Genomic DNA, 16,599 nt, shown 5'->3' with positions numbered 1-16,599 from the left:
ATGATGTTCCTTCGCCTCTCTATTCACAGTTACATGACTCAGGAAACACCATATGAGCCTCCAGGAACAGGAACCAGCTATAGCCACTCTTGAAGAGATACTAAAGATACAGTCTAATAATTTTCCATTTAAACAAAAATGCTTTCACCTAATAAGATTAGTCTATGCATTTTGATAACATGCTTCCCTTCAGAGTTAGGTCTTCTATCAACTTAAATGAACCCAACTGCCAATTAAACAACCAGTGCAGACATTCATCAGCCAGGAAGAATAAATATGGGAAAATTAACCACCGGGAAGAAGGAAAGACAGGACAGCTAATGTTTTCAAAACAAACATAACTGAGATTAATTTAGATTGAAATGTGGTCAACATCCCCTTTAGATATTGCACATGGAAATGTTAATATTTGGAGAATATGAACCCACAGTCCAGTGATATCAGACATTGCTTACCATAGGCAAACTTCACACGAGCAAGTGCTAACTGATATAAAAATACATGAGGAATAATTCGTCTGCGGTGACTAGATAAAGTGGCAAAGGCAGCTAGATACTCTGTACAGTCAGCACAAGTAAAATCATGTGGTTTAAGTGCTCGTTCAAAGAAGAGCCCTTCCATTCCACTGCCAGTTTTGCTAGACAGATCAGTCACAGGGAGCTCCCCAGTTGCTGACCACTACCAAGATTTCCATTCCTGGGCAGCCTCATAAAGGATCTTGCCAAACCACAGCCACCAGTTCCTCTAAAGCTAAGACTTTAGGTTTGCCACTGCCTGGGTTTAGGCTGAGACACAGAACTGAAAATAGATCTGAAAATACATTAATATCACTCATGCATGATGCGTTGTCAAAGGAGAGAAAATAGACACACATCTTCATCTTCTGTGATGCTGCTGCACCATCCAGCAGCGGGAAAAGTGAGAACCTGCTGTGTGTTTGCCAGACATAAGTGGCAGGGCTTTATGGGAATGCATTGGAAGGGTTCTAGCCCTTCTGGAGACAGATTCCTCCCTGTGAAAAGGATGTGCACCCTTCACTAGGAAATTCACTTACTGATCACACCAGAATCAAATCTCCTCCTGCTCTCTCAGCTCTTGATTCAGCCACTAGATGAGATACACAGGCTGAGACTCCACTGCCAGCCATGTGCACACATCAGCCTTCTACTCCCTCACATAACACAATTTACTAGTTGTTTAGCTAAGATCAGTTTGTGGGTGAAGAACAGCCAAAATGCGAGGAATATAGAAATAAAAATACATGGTGCTTACTTTGCTCCGTCTGCACTTTATGCCAATGGGAAATATCGGCAGAAAATCTGAAAGGCTCTAGAGATTTCATCCCATCCCAGGGGATGATTTAGACTTGATCACACATACTTTGCAGTATATGTTTATACACATTACCTGGCACAGTACTAAGATAGAAGCGTAATGTGGTAGAAAACGAACTAATGGCTAACTAGCGTGGGGAACAATGCCAGCATCAACATGGCAGTTGTTAACCAGCCAGGAGGCTGGTTAAACAGCAATAATCCAATAATCCTATATTGCCATTGCACATCTGTGATAGTTTTGGCAAGTGTGAAACTCTTAAAAAAAAAAAAAAAAAAAGAAATCAAAGGGAAAAGAGAATGCTCAGTCTGAGCAAGACAAAGTCTTCGCATCTGTCTGTTAAAATAAATTGTTACAATAAACTTCTATTTTTTCCACTCCTTCAAAAACCATAGGTTTTGGATTTATTTTTTGCCTTTTAAATTGACTGTTGTCAGAAGAATGTATTTAATATTTTCAAAATAACAGTCATCCCCTGCATGGCTATGGAAGAGGAAACAAAATATTATTAATGCTGCTCAATTCAGAATCTAGATATTCATCTGAAAAAAAAAATAATAGTACTTTGATTAAGAAAAGATTTATGAACAAGCAAATCAAATGGCACGGAAGTTGCCTAGAAATGTCTGCTGCAGCATTTTATATTGCAGCATTCTGAGTTGCCTATGAGCTCTGTACATTTGGGTGATTTTCATTGAAATTCTGCGCACTATGTTGCAGGCAGGGAAGCCTGCCAACGGTTTTATTTTTAAGATACAGCAGCTACATGACCCATTTATGCCTCCAACAACTAGCAACTTCTCCCTCAAAAGAAAAAAATAAATGAAGAAATAAAACCCAGTGCAGATTTAAGTGCTGTCCTGTGTTTTTGCTTTCTACCCTTGCCACACAGATGATGTGGAAAAGCAGCAAGGATTGACAGTGGGCAGCTATTGAGATCTGGCTGTTTTCCCTTCTTCATTCTTACATTTTTAATCTCCACACATCCAGAAGAAAAAAGTGAAAGACTTTGAGAGAATTTACTTTGTTAACTGCCAAATAAATTATCACGTGCCTATTATTTGATAAGGCCACTACCAAAAAAAAAAAAAAAAAAAAAAAAAAAGAGAGATCTTGTCTGACAGCATCAGGATAACGATGGCATTTGCCATCCCCTCCAAAACAGCAGGGTCCTCTTCTACCCCCGTACCTCCCAGTTATTGCTTTGGCCGCGTGTCAGTCAGCTGGTCCTCTCACTGCAGAGATGGCAGAGGTCTCGGGAGCCCATTATTTATATAACACTACAGCAGAGGAGAACAGGCTGTTCCTTAGGCTTCCTATGGCTCACGCTTCCAGGAAGAATTGCACTCGCTGCCCACGGGAAAGAGGAACGGTGGCTTGTCCAATTCCTCAAGCTGGGATGGACATAGCAAAGTCGGAAAGCGTGAGGGCTGCAGGTGGAAAAAAAATTAACCCCCCCACAGCAGCTACAGAGCTAATAGACATGACTGACTGTGCTGTGGGAAAGCGTCTCGCTGCGCGCATCAGTGGGGAAAGCAAACATGCCCCTCGCGCATCTCTGGTATGAAATTCATCATGACTCCCCACTTGAGTCCCCTAGCTAATACACTAATCTAACCCACATTTTTAAAACCAATATTAGTCATGTGAAACCTTTAAACCCCTCCAATGCTTCCGCCTACCCCCCTTTAATAAGGTAGACCAAAAATATTGGTTTTATAGTTACAGTTTTTCACCTGCTTGGAAATTGTCAGATTCATATTTTTAAGCTTCTCTGTACTGCAATTAGTACGTGTGGATTTTTTAAATTTTTTTTTTTTTTTTCAACTGAAAACTGGGACTCCAAGTGTTTGTAACTGCAGAAAGAAGGCAAGCTCATGGAATTTCTTGCAGGAAGTGTAGGTATGCCTACTTCCACTGTTTCAAGACAGAAATCTCAAGAGTTACATTTTGTGCATCTGCCAAGTTAAATCATTATATCTGGTTATTTAACACTGCAGTAGAGGAGTACTCCAGTCTTTCTAGACAATACGAGTGAACGCTTGCACCATGATTTACACAGAATTAACCAGGTACACAGTAAAATCCCAGCTGCCAAAGGGTGGAACTGCTTGTGGCTGTTTATGCATGCTCTAAAACCCCAGAGGACACTCAAGATCAGTAAATGGGCATGAATGTAAGAGTACTTTACCAGAAATTAAGGTTACAGATCATCCCAAAACTAGGGATTTAGGAGCGGTTTCTGGCTGCGTGATGCCTGCATTTGCCCTCTGTTGCACATACAATATCCTCACTATAATTCTATTAGTTGCACAAGCACACAAGTATTTATGATTCAAATATGTCAAAAATAATATCACATTTTTGAACGGATTAATGGAAGAGTGCTTAATTTGATTTTCCACTGTACTTTTGTAGAGATGATTTGGACTCAATTTGAGATTAACATTTCATGATGGCCACTTCTCTTGACTAGACCTCCAAGCAAAAAACATCTATATACATACACATATATGCACATATATGAAAGCATATTAAAACATAAAAAATTAGGAAGGCCATTGTGGTGGATGACTTCCCAGAAATGCATTTGGCTGATGTTTTGGAAACTGACAGGGCAAGATGAAACAAGGCTAAAGTAAAGCAGGCCAACTGAAATGGAGGGAACCCTCCTAACTGAAAAGAATCTGAATTAATTCACTTGTTACTTCTTGCTGGTTGAGTTGGATCTTTACCATTATTTCTTATCATTTAAGCAAACAGGCTTTTTTTTTTTTTACCTCAGTACGACAACTATAATTATTTTTGTTTGTTTGTTTGATTCCAAAATGGAACGTTCTTAAAGAATTTCTTTCGTAAAGAACAGCAAAATATCTCATCCAAACTCACAAATTTCCTGATACAGATCTCAGAGACTCAGTATTCATCCTTTACCCTAACTCTCAGGGCAGTCTTATCTTGAGAGGCCTTCTGGTGGTCCACACTCTCCAGTCGCAGTTGTGAAGAGTCGCTTGCTGTGTATAAAAAAAAAAAACGCCTCCATGATACTTCCCCTTCTACCAGACTTTTCCAGCAACTTTCTACTGCACTTGCCACTAGAGTGGTTACGAGACAGCCTTCCTAGGAGCAACAAAATACAGGCACAATGGGTGTCTGAGAATGCAGACAGACTGAACCACACTTGAAGCAGTTCCCTAAAAAGATCAAGGGACATAAAGATCAGTACATCAGGGCTTGGACTAATAATAGTCGATCCACTACTGGGATGAAGTGAATCAGATCTTCACAGAGCTCTAACAAATTTTTCAGGCTTTCTATACTGCTGAATGTCTTTCACAAAGTCAGAATAATGCAAGGAGGAAAAGGAGGACACTGACTTTGGATTCAAGATATGACCTACCAAAGGCCCAAAATACAGACAAAACACCTTAGTCACTTTAGAGAATAAAATGTAGTGTTTAAAAATGTGTGTCTAAATTCACAGGGTCACTGACAAAGAGGAGTATTTTGGAAAATTTTACTTGAAATGCTTAATTTAATCTGGATAGAAAGCAGAAGCAACATGAGAAACCAGTTGTAAGAAGTAAATACTGAAGAATACATTTCTACAGCAAATCAATAGGCCAGAAATCCTGGTAACTTATTCTGTGATTGCACACGAGTTTTTCTGTTCCTGGGGATGCAAGCCAAGGAATTTTGGGGTCTTGTGCATAGCAGCCAGAACAAAGAATCGCCTCTGTGTTTGTAAAAGTGCACTTGCTCCTTTTATTTGACGTTTTGAGATGGAAGAACATAAAGAAAATAGTGACATAGACTGCGGCACAAAGTATTTTGCTAAGTTGTCTCCAGCCAAAAAACCATCCTTGCTTTGGCTTGCTAAGCCTAGAAATCTTTTGATCAACTACTGGACCACGCACACTAAGGAGTCCTGTGAATGGCAAACCTAAGACAATTCTCTGTCCTGTGATCTCTGACTATTCCTTCTATTCCTGTACAGTTCTGTTCCCCACAAGTTCCTTGCTTGACTTCTAAACAGAATTATAGCAAGATTTTCCATTAACTTCAAACATACCTATGAAACATCTTTGTAAAAAAAAAAATAATAAAAAAAATCCTTGTAATTGCTATATAATAACTTAAGGCAGCCACTTAATACTCACCCTTATTGAGTAACCTTTAATTTAATGAGCCCATTTCAAGTGTCTAAACACTCAAATTACAGAGTACCGGTTCTTTTCCTCAAAAACCCTGCAGTAATCCTATTTTCGTCATATCCTTGGGTGATCAAATAACGTTTCATTGTATTTTAACCTAAAACACACTCTGAAAAGAGAAGAGATCACAAAGCAATAGTCTCAAATGGATTCAATCAGGTTCCTGCAGTGAAACTAGTTTAGTTAATGATTACTTTAATCCTATCCATATTTCCTTTTACATTAAACATTTATTTGCTCTGTGCTACTAAAACAACAAAATGACTTTGGTATTTTGTTTTATTTTTTCTTTTTTTCTTTGTGCACATCTCCCATATTTTCATTACAAGAACAAAATTTTCATTACAAGTAACAAAAATACTTTTTATTCCCAAGAATGCTTTCCTTTAGCAAGCAGATTATACACTATAGCATTGAATTCTGAAAGCTGGTTGAATGGTTTAGCTCTATCAACTGTGCACCTTAAGATTCCCACATTCAGTCAACCAAGTTGGTGGAATGAGGTATCCAGGTAAAATGTAAAGACACCTCCTTTTTTTTGTAAAGAAATTCTGCTGACACAATACAACGATACAGAAGACATCCAAGCACTGGATCAGCTACAGTGGTAAGATGCGCTGGGACCACTGGCAAAGGAAAAGTGCACACAGAAAAAACTTACAAGAAATTGGAGAGTAAGAATGCTTATTTTTTCAGAGGAAACTATGTGTTGCCTGGCTCAACTAGCTGCAAGAGAGCTGATAAAAAGCAGCGGGGACAGCCTGTCAAGCAAGCAAAGAGGCTGGGAGTACACAGGAAGCCCACTAACCACTTCGCAGCCAACACCTTCCGCTTCACAGTAAGCTCAAGACAAGTACTAGCCTGTGCAGTGCTCAGAGCTCACAAGTGATGAAAACAAATCAGAACCAAGAGGACTGCCTAGATGTGAATTGACAAAAAACACAATGACTATCGTAGCTCTAGGCCAGCCACAGAAGTGCAGAAACACTCCTGCTGCTGAGTCACAGCAACAGGGAGTTGTGAGTAGGTGTGAAACAGTTAGAAAACCACAAACCTACCAATGGGGTAATGATTTTCAGAGACGACTAGCAATTTTTGGCTATAAAACAGTCTGTAAGTGGCCAGTGCAAAAATCTGAACACTGCCATTTCTTTTTAAAAGATAATACTTGGCACCTTTTGGAGATCAGGTCCCTTTGGTTATGGCAGGTGACTAAAAAGTCACAGTCACTTTACCCATGAAATACAAGAGGTCAAGATGAGATGTCTCAACAGCACTTATAGCTCACGACCAGCTACTTCCTTTGTAATAAATATTCAAATTTAAGCATTAAACTGCAATAACAAGCACCTATTGAAGTAACCTCAGACTTTTTCTAGCATGGAAAGATCCAATTTAAAACAGAGAAACAAATGATGGGTTACATGGAGGGGATTTGCCTGAGCCATGAGAATGTCATATAGTAAGATCCTGCTTGCTGCACATTACACGGCACTGCTCCAAGAATATATGATCATCTTTCACATGACAAAAGTATTCAACACCCATGTAATGTAAGTCTTCTGAATGTCATGATGCTTCTGGCTGTGCCATTCAAATAAGTACCAACGGGGAAGCGTTTAAGAAAAAAATTTCTCAATTTCTCCAAGTACACAAACCACTTCCCTGTTTTTTTGCTGCTGAAGATCACTCCAGCTAATCTCACGGGAAAAAAAAAGTCATTCCCCCCACTCTTCACTCCCCACTAAAATTAGGACAGACTGATAGGTGAATCTTGAAAAATATTAGAAAATAAAATAATTGGATGAAAACATTTTCAGACGTAGTCCAGGATGCATTTGCTTCTATAAGGAAAGTAAGTTTAAAATTTTATCTTCCAAATAGAGATCCTGAGACACAGCCACAGCCAGACATGAGGGGGAAACTGGTGTGTTAGGTGGAAGTTGCTTCATATATCGCATTTTAAAAAAAGTGGAACCCCTTAGATACTAAATTTTAATATAAAACTTATGGTACAGATCGAAAGAAACAGTGCCTGGCAGCTCAAAGCAACACACTAGCTTGATCTTACCAAAAAAAAAAAAAAAAAGGCAAGCTGGAATTCATAACCCACTCAGTCATTATGGAAAGGGCTACCCGCGTTCATCCTGGACGCACTGGTAAAGTGGGAAATTCAAACCATCCTGGATCTCTAGCTTTTCTGCTTTTAAAGCCACAGAAGAACGTTTTTTTAAATATATCTCAGAAGAACAGTAGCATCTGGATACACTGTGCATGACTTCATATATTGCTTTTACCCACTGAAAAGGCAAAAAACCCAACACCCTAGATGTTTCATAAATGCTTTTTAGCCATCAGGAGTTGTTTGATACTAGATTTGTTGAAACATATGGCATAACAATACCTCCTAAACAGAGATATTTATTAAAGAAAATGGTTATAAATATATGTACAAATAAATAGCTTTCAATGTGAAAAAACCCTTCAGTGTTAGCTCCTTTGTTTACCCAGGCTAGCTCTTCCTTAGAGCACTGTATACCGCATAGCTAATGGACAAACGCAGATCATTACAGAGCACCGTTATTGTTAGCTTAAAAATGACTTTACATATTCCCCTATTGCTATCTGCTTTGGCTCCCTTTTCCAGACATGGCGCAGCGGCCGAGGTCAGCAACCCCAACTGGTTGATTCACACCAACTACAAAACGGCCTGAAACATCCAGAAATTAGCTGTTGAAATCCTTGATTTATAGCACAGCACTGTTTTAGTGTCAGTCGTCGTTGCTTTGCAGTGCATTGAACTGCCACAGTTCAGCAATGAAAGCACAGGGGCTGGCCAGATCACTGGGGGATTTGACCTCTTTGGTATTGCTATTCCCACCCCTCAGCCAGGACCAAAATGTATAAAGAATCAAAGTTCAACAGCTTGTTCTTTAAAAGATTTGCTATAATTCTTGCATATTTCACTTGCCAGTTTTGTGAACCAACATCAGCAACACTGAAGCATTTCCCTGGTGTATTGGGGGTCAGGGACAAATACTGCTAAAGCCTGATCTGCTCTGGACATAGATGCATCCAACACAAAGAAAAATGTAAAAAGTGCATTTGCAACCCAACTTTATCATCATTCCAAATTTTACAAGCATTTTGTGCAAATTAAACCAAAGGATTGGGAGTAAGGTGTCTGCCTTACCACAGCAGCCTGACTGCAGTCCCATGACAGCGTTGCAGCAAGCCAGATAATTGATGACTTAGTCTTATCATAGCAACCAATTCTTTTCTATTTTTTTTTTTTTTTATTTTGCTAAAGTGAGATTGGGTTTGGAAGGATTGGACACCTGCCACTTTCTCTGTCCTTCACTTACTGCCCATCTGCAGCTGACAAAAGTGTTAAAGTATACAAATAGCAGAGGGAAGAAAAGCAGCAAAAGCAGAGCAGATCTTTTTGATTTGCATAGTTACTCCAGAAAAAAAATTCAGCAAAAGGCACATATTTCCTCTCTCTCATGCTTGTTTTCCTAGTCCAAAAATTTGCCAAAAGGCTACTTCTAGAAAAACCAGGAGTCTCATCCTTGATATCAAGGGCATATCAAAGTTTTCAACGTTTAATGCAACCTGAATTTCAGCATTAACTTCACACACAGGTATAGGAGAACTGATAGACACGGACCTGCAAAATCCCAAATGTCCAGATCAAATGAACACTCTATAATTTATAAGGATGTGGATGTAAAGCAGAAGATCTCAGGCCTTCTGTAGACAAGACACAAGTTTAGGACTCAGGAGACAAAAGATCAAATACCACCTCCTTCTCACCCAAAGCATGACCTTCAGCTTCTTAAACTGGGCCTCCTCTTCTAATCTATCTGTAAACCACATCTCTCTACACTTGCTCTGTTGCAAGGATTATCTAACAAAGTCAGCCTGATGCTGCCCTTTATTTTATATGAGGACAGTTTTGACTGCAGAACAATTTTTTTGTTTGCTTTTTAAAATAAAACCAGAAAATATACATGGCTTTCCTCTCAAAAGATACAGCCTGGTAGTTAGGGCACTCCCACGGACTGTGGGATGCTGCCACACAGCACAAGGATTTTAACTAGATTCTCAAGGCTGAGGGAGCTGGGCATGTTTAGCTTGGAGAAGAGGAGGCTGAGGGGAGACCTCATTGCCCTCTACAGCTACCTGAAAGGAGGGTGTAGAGAGGTGGGTGTTGGCCTCTTCTCCCAAGTGAATAACGACAGGACCAGAGGAAATGGTCTGAAGTTGCGGCAGGGGAGGTTTAGATTAGATATTAGGAAGAATTACTTTACCGAAAGAGTGGTCAGGCACTGGAACAGCCTGCCCAGGGAGGTGGTTGAGTCACCACCCCTAGAGGTATTTAAGAAATGTGTAGACACTTCATGGCGTGCTCTAGTGGCAGAGATTGTAGAGTTTTTTTGTGTGTGTATGGTATGGTTGGACTTGATGATCTCAAAGGTGCTTTCCAGCCATGAAGATTCTGTGATTCTATGATTCTCAAATGAATCAGTAGAATATCAGAATAGCCCTAATCAGTAGAATATCAACTATACTCAAGTGGTTCTCTCCTAACTTCCTTCATCCCTATTTTAAAAAAACAAAATAAAACAAAAACAAAACCAAAAAACCCACAAATAGCGCTTATTTTACTGTATTTATTATCACAACAGAAAAGTCCAAAGTTAAGTCCCCGGTGTACGCTGAAAGATCTGTTAAATTCACCTTGTGGTCTCTTAGTACCAGCACTTACACACTGAATAATTCGAGGCTGCTGCTGCTGCAGAGGACAGTACTCCATCATGGGCGGTTTGTCCAGTACTCCATCACGGGCAGTTTGTCCAGCCTATGCTGGGCTTTGCAGGTGTACATTTGAAGCTGTGTTTTGCTGTTTTACATGGTTGTAACAACTTAGCACATTGGTTTACACAGGGTAATGCGACCATTTAGGCATCAGGAACCTAAACCATCTTAAATACTCGCTGTTACAGCATTGCTAGCTAGTCCATCACACATTTCCTATAAAATAAGTTCCCTAGGCAACTTCACCTGTAAACCTTTTGTATTCAGCACTATGACTGTTACCATCTGATTCTGTGAGCTATAAAAGAAATGGTGGGCAGAACAGGGACACCTAGAGAATTCAAGAATAGGACGCACAGATCTTTCAGATTTCTCTCCCTGCTGTCACACTATAAATCTTTTTGGATCTTAAGCTCAGCCTTCTTGCTCTGTCCCCGAAGCAGATAAAAAATGACCTCCATGATCTCATGATTCTTATGACCAAAGCAGAGCCTGAAAACCTCTCTCTAAAGCATGGTCTAGAATCCTAGAGACAGTCCATATAAACACTTTTATATCTTATCGTGCCATTTCAGCATTTTCACCGTGGCTTTTAGGTACTGGTGTTAGAAGTCGCCCAAGCAAGGCTCAGCCCCAGACATGCTTCTTCACAGATCTGGAGACTTGACTCAGCACACGCTTGCTTTTGAGTGAGATTTTATTGTTGCTCCGAATACAGACATACCTAAAGAAACACACATTTAGGCATAACTGAGAAATAGTCCTAACAACACCAATTAAAACTGACAATCCAGATGCAGCCTGACCAAAAAAGTCCTTAAAACTGCTGATTACTGGAAGCTGAGAGCCATCCAGAAGAGTTCTTGCCATTCCTCCCTCAGCACTTAAATTCCACTGTAGAGAATAAAGATAATTGTACCTCATCTGAGAGCGTGCTTACTTTGCCTCATCATCAGTCATATCTTTTGAGGACAGGGACCACCTTTTTGGTCTGTACCTTGTTCTGTGCCTTCTTATGTCAAACAGCATCAAGGAACACACTGAATTCGCAACATGTTGGGGTTGAAATGACAGACAGATGACAGATGAAGAACAGACAAAAGTCTCCTTGAAATTCTTAAGATTTTGTCCAGATTTCAAATATTTCAATTTTTTAAAATCAGAATAAAATCAGACTAACATTTTTTTCTTACCATACAAGTCATTAATCTCCCTACTAAATAGAGGAAGGAAAAAACCCAAAAAACTTAACACACACACACACACACACACCAGACAATCAAAAAAACCCCAAACATGCCAGTTTTCCAAAGGGCCAGAACCTCAGCAACTCCAGGCTCCTGCAAACTGAGTGCACAGCACCACAACATCCTCCTGGCACATTGTTTAAGGCCAAAAGAAACCAGTAAATGTTCGTGTGAACCCTGGGAACGCAGCAGTTCCTACATCTACCATCTTGGCTGAAACTGAGAATCTCTCTGGAAGACACTCTTCAAAAAATCTCTAGCTTCCCCATCAAGGTCTACACATGGAGCACAGCCTGCCGTATTCTGATGATAACCAGAACCACGCAGAACTACAACTGCCTTCAAATTCATCACACAAAGAACATTCTGTTGAGATATTTTCTTAAATGCGATTTATTATCAACCTGCACCCCAGGGATTCTGCCAGGAAGAGGCCAAAGCACAGAGTTTCAGCTTCTGGATGTCTCCTTAGGGCAAAAAGTTCATATCTAAGCGACTTGCCCACAACAAAGATAAACATCATGTTCAGCTGGACTTCTACTGATAGCCAGATCCCCCGGCAGGACCAACCCTTTTTCCTAACATTGACAGCTATAAAGAGTATGTCTGCGTAGGAATTTAGACCAATTCTTGATTAAACATACAAGTGACAAGCGTATTAGACACAGTGTGCCAATCTTTACCAAATAAAGTTTAAAATTATATATGCAATGCACTGATTTTCTGTTCAGGTTTTCTTTCCACTAAATGCGCAGTAAAGACCACAACAGCGCACTTGCCATACAAACTATTCCATATTATTATTACCTGGAAATATCAATCTAATTCTCTATTCAGGGAGCCTTTCTACACAATTATGATAAAATTGAGTGTTTTCTTTCCCCCCTGTACAGAAACAATCTTTTGGCCTCTGGCTGCAAATCCACTCAACTCCTCTGCACATCGTAGCTGTTTCTAAAATTGTATTTATTACGGTTATGGAATTGATTTTGTGCCTTACAATTACTGCTGGGTTTGCCATTCACTATGCCTAGTCATCATTTAGGCTGGCAAATATTCTCTATATATTTATAAGCTATAAATATAAATACAGATAAGTAAGAAAGACTGGCAAGTCTAGCAACCGCAAGCCAGTGAAGAATTGAAGGCAAAACTCATAGTAAGCTGGGAAGCCTTGCCACAAGGTCTCTTGGCAGAACCAAAAAATATATGACTTCCAAAACAGATTTGGACATTTATGATTTTGAATCCTTTAGTATCACCTGCCTGGCACCCTGCAACAACTGCTGTGTATCACCAAACCATTGACCTGTTAAAAAGGTAGCTATCCGCAACATCTTTCAGTACGCAAAGCTTCAGGCAAAATGTCTGAGAGCAAAACGTAAACTCAGCTCTGCGTTATCGCAGAGGTGGAACTATTCCTAGCAAAGCTCGATGAAATGTTAAGCCTTAGGTTGTGGGGTTTTTGTTTTCAATTCACATAGACGCCTCTGTTGCGTGAAAAGGGGCCAAGCAGTTTTGGCAGAAGATAAACCCCCTTGCGTTCTAACACTCCTCACCGAGGTGGGAGGCCAGGTGCGGCTGGGTTTAAATTCTGAGTGATGCCCAATTCAGCACTATCAGTCCAATCGTGTTTAATATGTATTAAACTATTACGATTTGGATACACTAATAGTGGACTGCACCTTCAGTCTAGTCGTGCTCCTGAACTAGCACGGCCTCTCTCGAGTCTTTGGTCACGTTCAGTGAGAAAGCGAAATGACTAGCTACTTAAACAGTGCAGTTTATTTAAACAACAGATATACAGGTTCTTTAGGATTGCTGGTGATAAATACACTGTCTGCAAAGCACGTGCAAATAAAGGTATTGTTAAGTACACAAAACGCACGACAAAATTACAAACGATACAGCCTGGCTATAAATGTAGGGTAGAGATTCTCTAGAGAAATTTCTAAGTCCCCAAGAAAGCACTCGGTGTGATTGAAATCTTACCCAAAGGCGTCCCTATGGGGGGAAGAAAGGCTCAGCCTGTCGACTGATCCCGGAAATCAGCAATGGAATTCTTCACGATGGTGTCTTGCCTGGCATCCCCTCTCTCTTGGGCTATTTTTATACTATTTTTTTATCTTCAAAGTGGAGTTTGAGTGACTTTAGTCATACGTACTTTTATTATGATTAATGTACTCAAGGAGGAGTGTTCGCACCTCGGGGGCGGATAGCCTCCGGGATGGAGGTGTGTTTTGGTACATTGTAGTGAGCAAAGTTCGCACAAAGGAGAGCATTTCATCAACACTTGATGAAATGTTGGCTCGGGTAGCGTGTAGGCCGCTTATCTGTTCTGTAGTACCATCTCGTCCCCATATCTGCTATTCGTCACAAGGAAAGGCCACGGAACAAGCGCGTTCCGTTCCATCCCTTGTGTAGTTTCACAAACAACCTTGTACAGGGAATCACAGACATTGCATTCTTCGCGCTGCCAGCTGACATTCTACCTCAGAAGCCTCTTGATTTTATGACTTTCCCTAATGTGTGAACAATGCTGTATTTTTGTATTCTTGGCCAATTTAGTAATTATTCCACAACCTCTCTTGGAGGCTGGGCATTTCATAGTCAACAATTATGTCCCCAAAATTTTTAGATACTTTTCACAGGCACTTTAAGGAACTGTCAAGAACCACTCAAGGAATTCCACCACACCCCCACAAAAAATGTCTTATGCCCCAAATCAATATTCTTACAATTACTTTTTTAAAATGGTAAGTTCAGGTCTTTTCAATCATTTAATGGTGTTGTGGATTTAATAGAGGAAACAAAAAAGGGAAAAAGCAACTGAGTTCTTTCCTTCCCATCCCTCTTCAAATTAATCACAAGATTAAAAAAATTAGGGTTTAAAGGTGGAAAGGAAAATCAGTTATTTAAAATACCAAGACCTAGGAACAGAATTCAGATTGTGCACTTACTGGAGCAGAGGCCATACGTGCTTGCAAAGCCTTTAAACAGCAGATCTTTTAATATTACTAAGATACAAGTCTCAGAAGAAAAACTAATAATTGAGGTCTGAACTTACAGGTAAACACAAAAAATTTATACTTCTGTGTAGTGCCAAAAATATCTACAATTCCTCAGCTTTTGTCTTCTGTAACAACACAGGATCTTTAATGTTCTTAAAACAGAATGACGTGGGGCTATACTGTTATTTAATTTAAAAAACAAAACAAACAAAAACCAAAACACCACCACTGTTTTCCTGTAAAGTGCACTTTAATGTTGTAAAACCTTTTTTTTTTTTTCCTTCCCCCAGTGTAAGAACAACTCTGTCTTCCTTCCCCTAACTCAGGCACTAGATTCAAATGTAGTCCTGTGTGACTTCATGCCTAAAAGTGAGAGTTTTAAGCAACCAAGAATGACCTATAAAACAGAAAAACCTTGCTTTCCACTCTGATGTCTTCAGAGACGATAGCAAAGTAGACTTTAGATCTCTACCAGCTTATAAAAACAAACATCCCAACACCAGCCACACACCAAAAACCACATTGTCATGATTTCACTGAGTACTCACAGCATCTACTACGGCGTTTGCAGCCACTTATGATCCTCTAACTTTGTGATGCACGAAACTTAGTTTTGCCACCTCACATGAGATTTTTGCCTATATTTTGCAGCATGTACTGCATATAAAGTAATACAATATGTGCATGCTTACATCAGCACTACTACACTACATCATCAGAAACTTAAGACTTTCATTCTGGGCTTCTATACATACGAATTTACTATCAAGTTAGCAATTGTAATGACCAAACTGAGAACACTGAAATAAACTGCTCATTCAAACTATTTGCTGTAGTTTGCTTAAAATATTAACTTCATCCTGAACTTCAGAACCATAATAATGCAATTGCTTAGAACAATTCAGCCATGCAACTGTATATTTTTCTCAGTTAATAACAAACTCCGCTGTCTTAAACATAAGCCATGCCTTAGAAAAAGGTATGTGTTGCTACGCATTACCGACATCTCTCCATAAATTGGTTCCACCTCATGCCAACATACACAGATCCAAATGGAGACAGTCCAGAAACAGAGCGTTTCTCTAGTAGGTAAAAGAGCAATACATGATTAACCTCAGAAATTCTGTAATGTACTATATCTGTTCCTTAACATACACTATATTAGACATAAGCAATAATGTCACACATGAGTTATTCTTCTACAAGAGCAAATTCTTCTCTGGCCCAGAGAGAAAGACTGGAGTGACATCTGCTGTTTCGCATGCAGTTTTAGGAATGAGATTTTTTTTGTTTAGCAGCCATTTTGATTAAACAGATGCAATGGATCTTCTTAACACCTAAAACCAGGATGCATGTGCACTCGCTTGCGCTCCTCTCAGAATGCTGCTATTTTGTTGAACACCGATATAAAGAATTCCTTGAAGGGATTTTACATTCACAAAGACATCAAGTGCATACAGCTTTTCTTATTTGACACTGTAATATTTCAGTACTCAAAGGAGGATTTTACACAGCAGTTTTCATTATTAAAAATCCAAACTAATTTCTCTGCTGCTTTACTTTGGGGATGAATACTTTATTTGGAAAAGCCCGTACCAACCAATAAAGAAAAAAAGACTGCATTATTCAATGCAGAGTTCAAGTATTCTACTTTCTTAGCATTTTGTATTATATTCTTCTAATCACCAATGCACATAAAACAGTTTATTTCAAAGGTAAGAGACAGCAGGAACATCTTCAACTGTCTTAGCTACCGCCTGATTAATCATGTTTCAGCTGAGAGCAACTTTCAATTAGAAATGTTCCCAGCTGGGGAACATTAACACATTTGAGTGGTCACACCAAACACTTCAGTGCCTGTGTATAGTACTGAAAAAGCATAATTTATGGACAAGTTCTTATTTACAAGTAAAGGATGATGACAGGACGGTTCAAGACCTGATTCAGCAAAGATACCTGGGCCAAACACAA

This window comes from Larus michahellis, chromosome 3 (assembly GCF_964199755.1).
Source record: "Larus michahellis chromosome 3, bLarMic1.1, whole genome shotgun sequence".
In the NCBI taxonomy this organism is placed as follows: Eukaryota; Metazoa; Chordata; class Aves; order Charadriiformes; family Laridae; genus Larus; species Larus michahellis.
The sequence above is the reverse complement of the archived record's forward strand: the minus strand, read 5'-3'. Positions refer to the sequence as shown.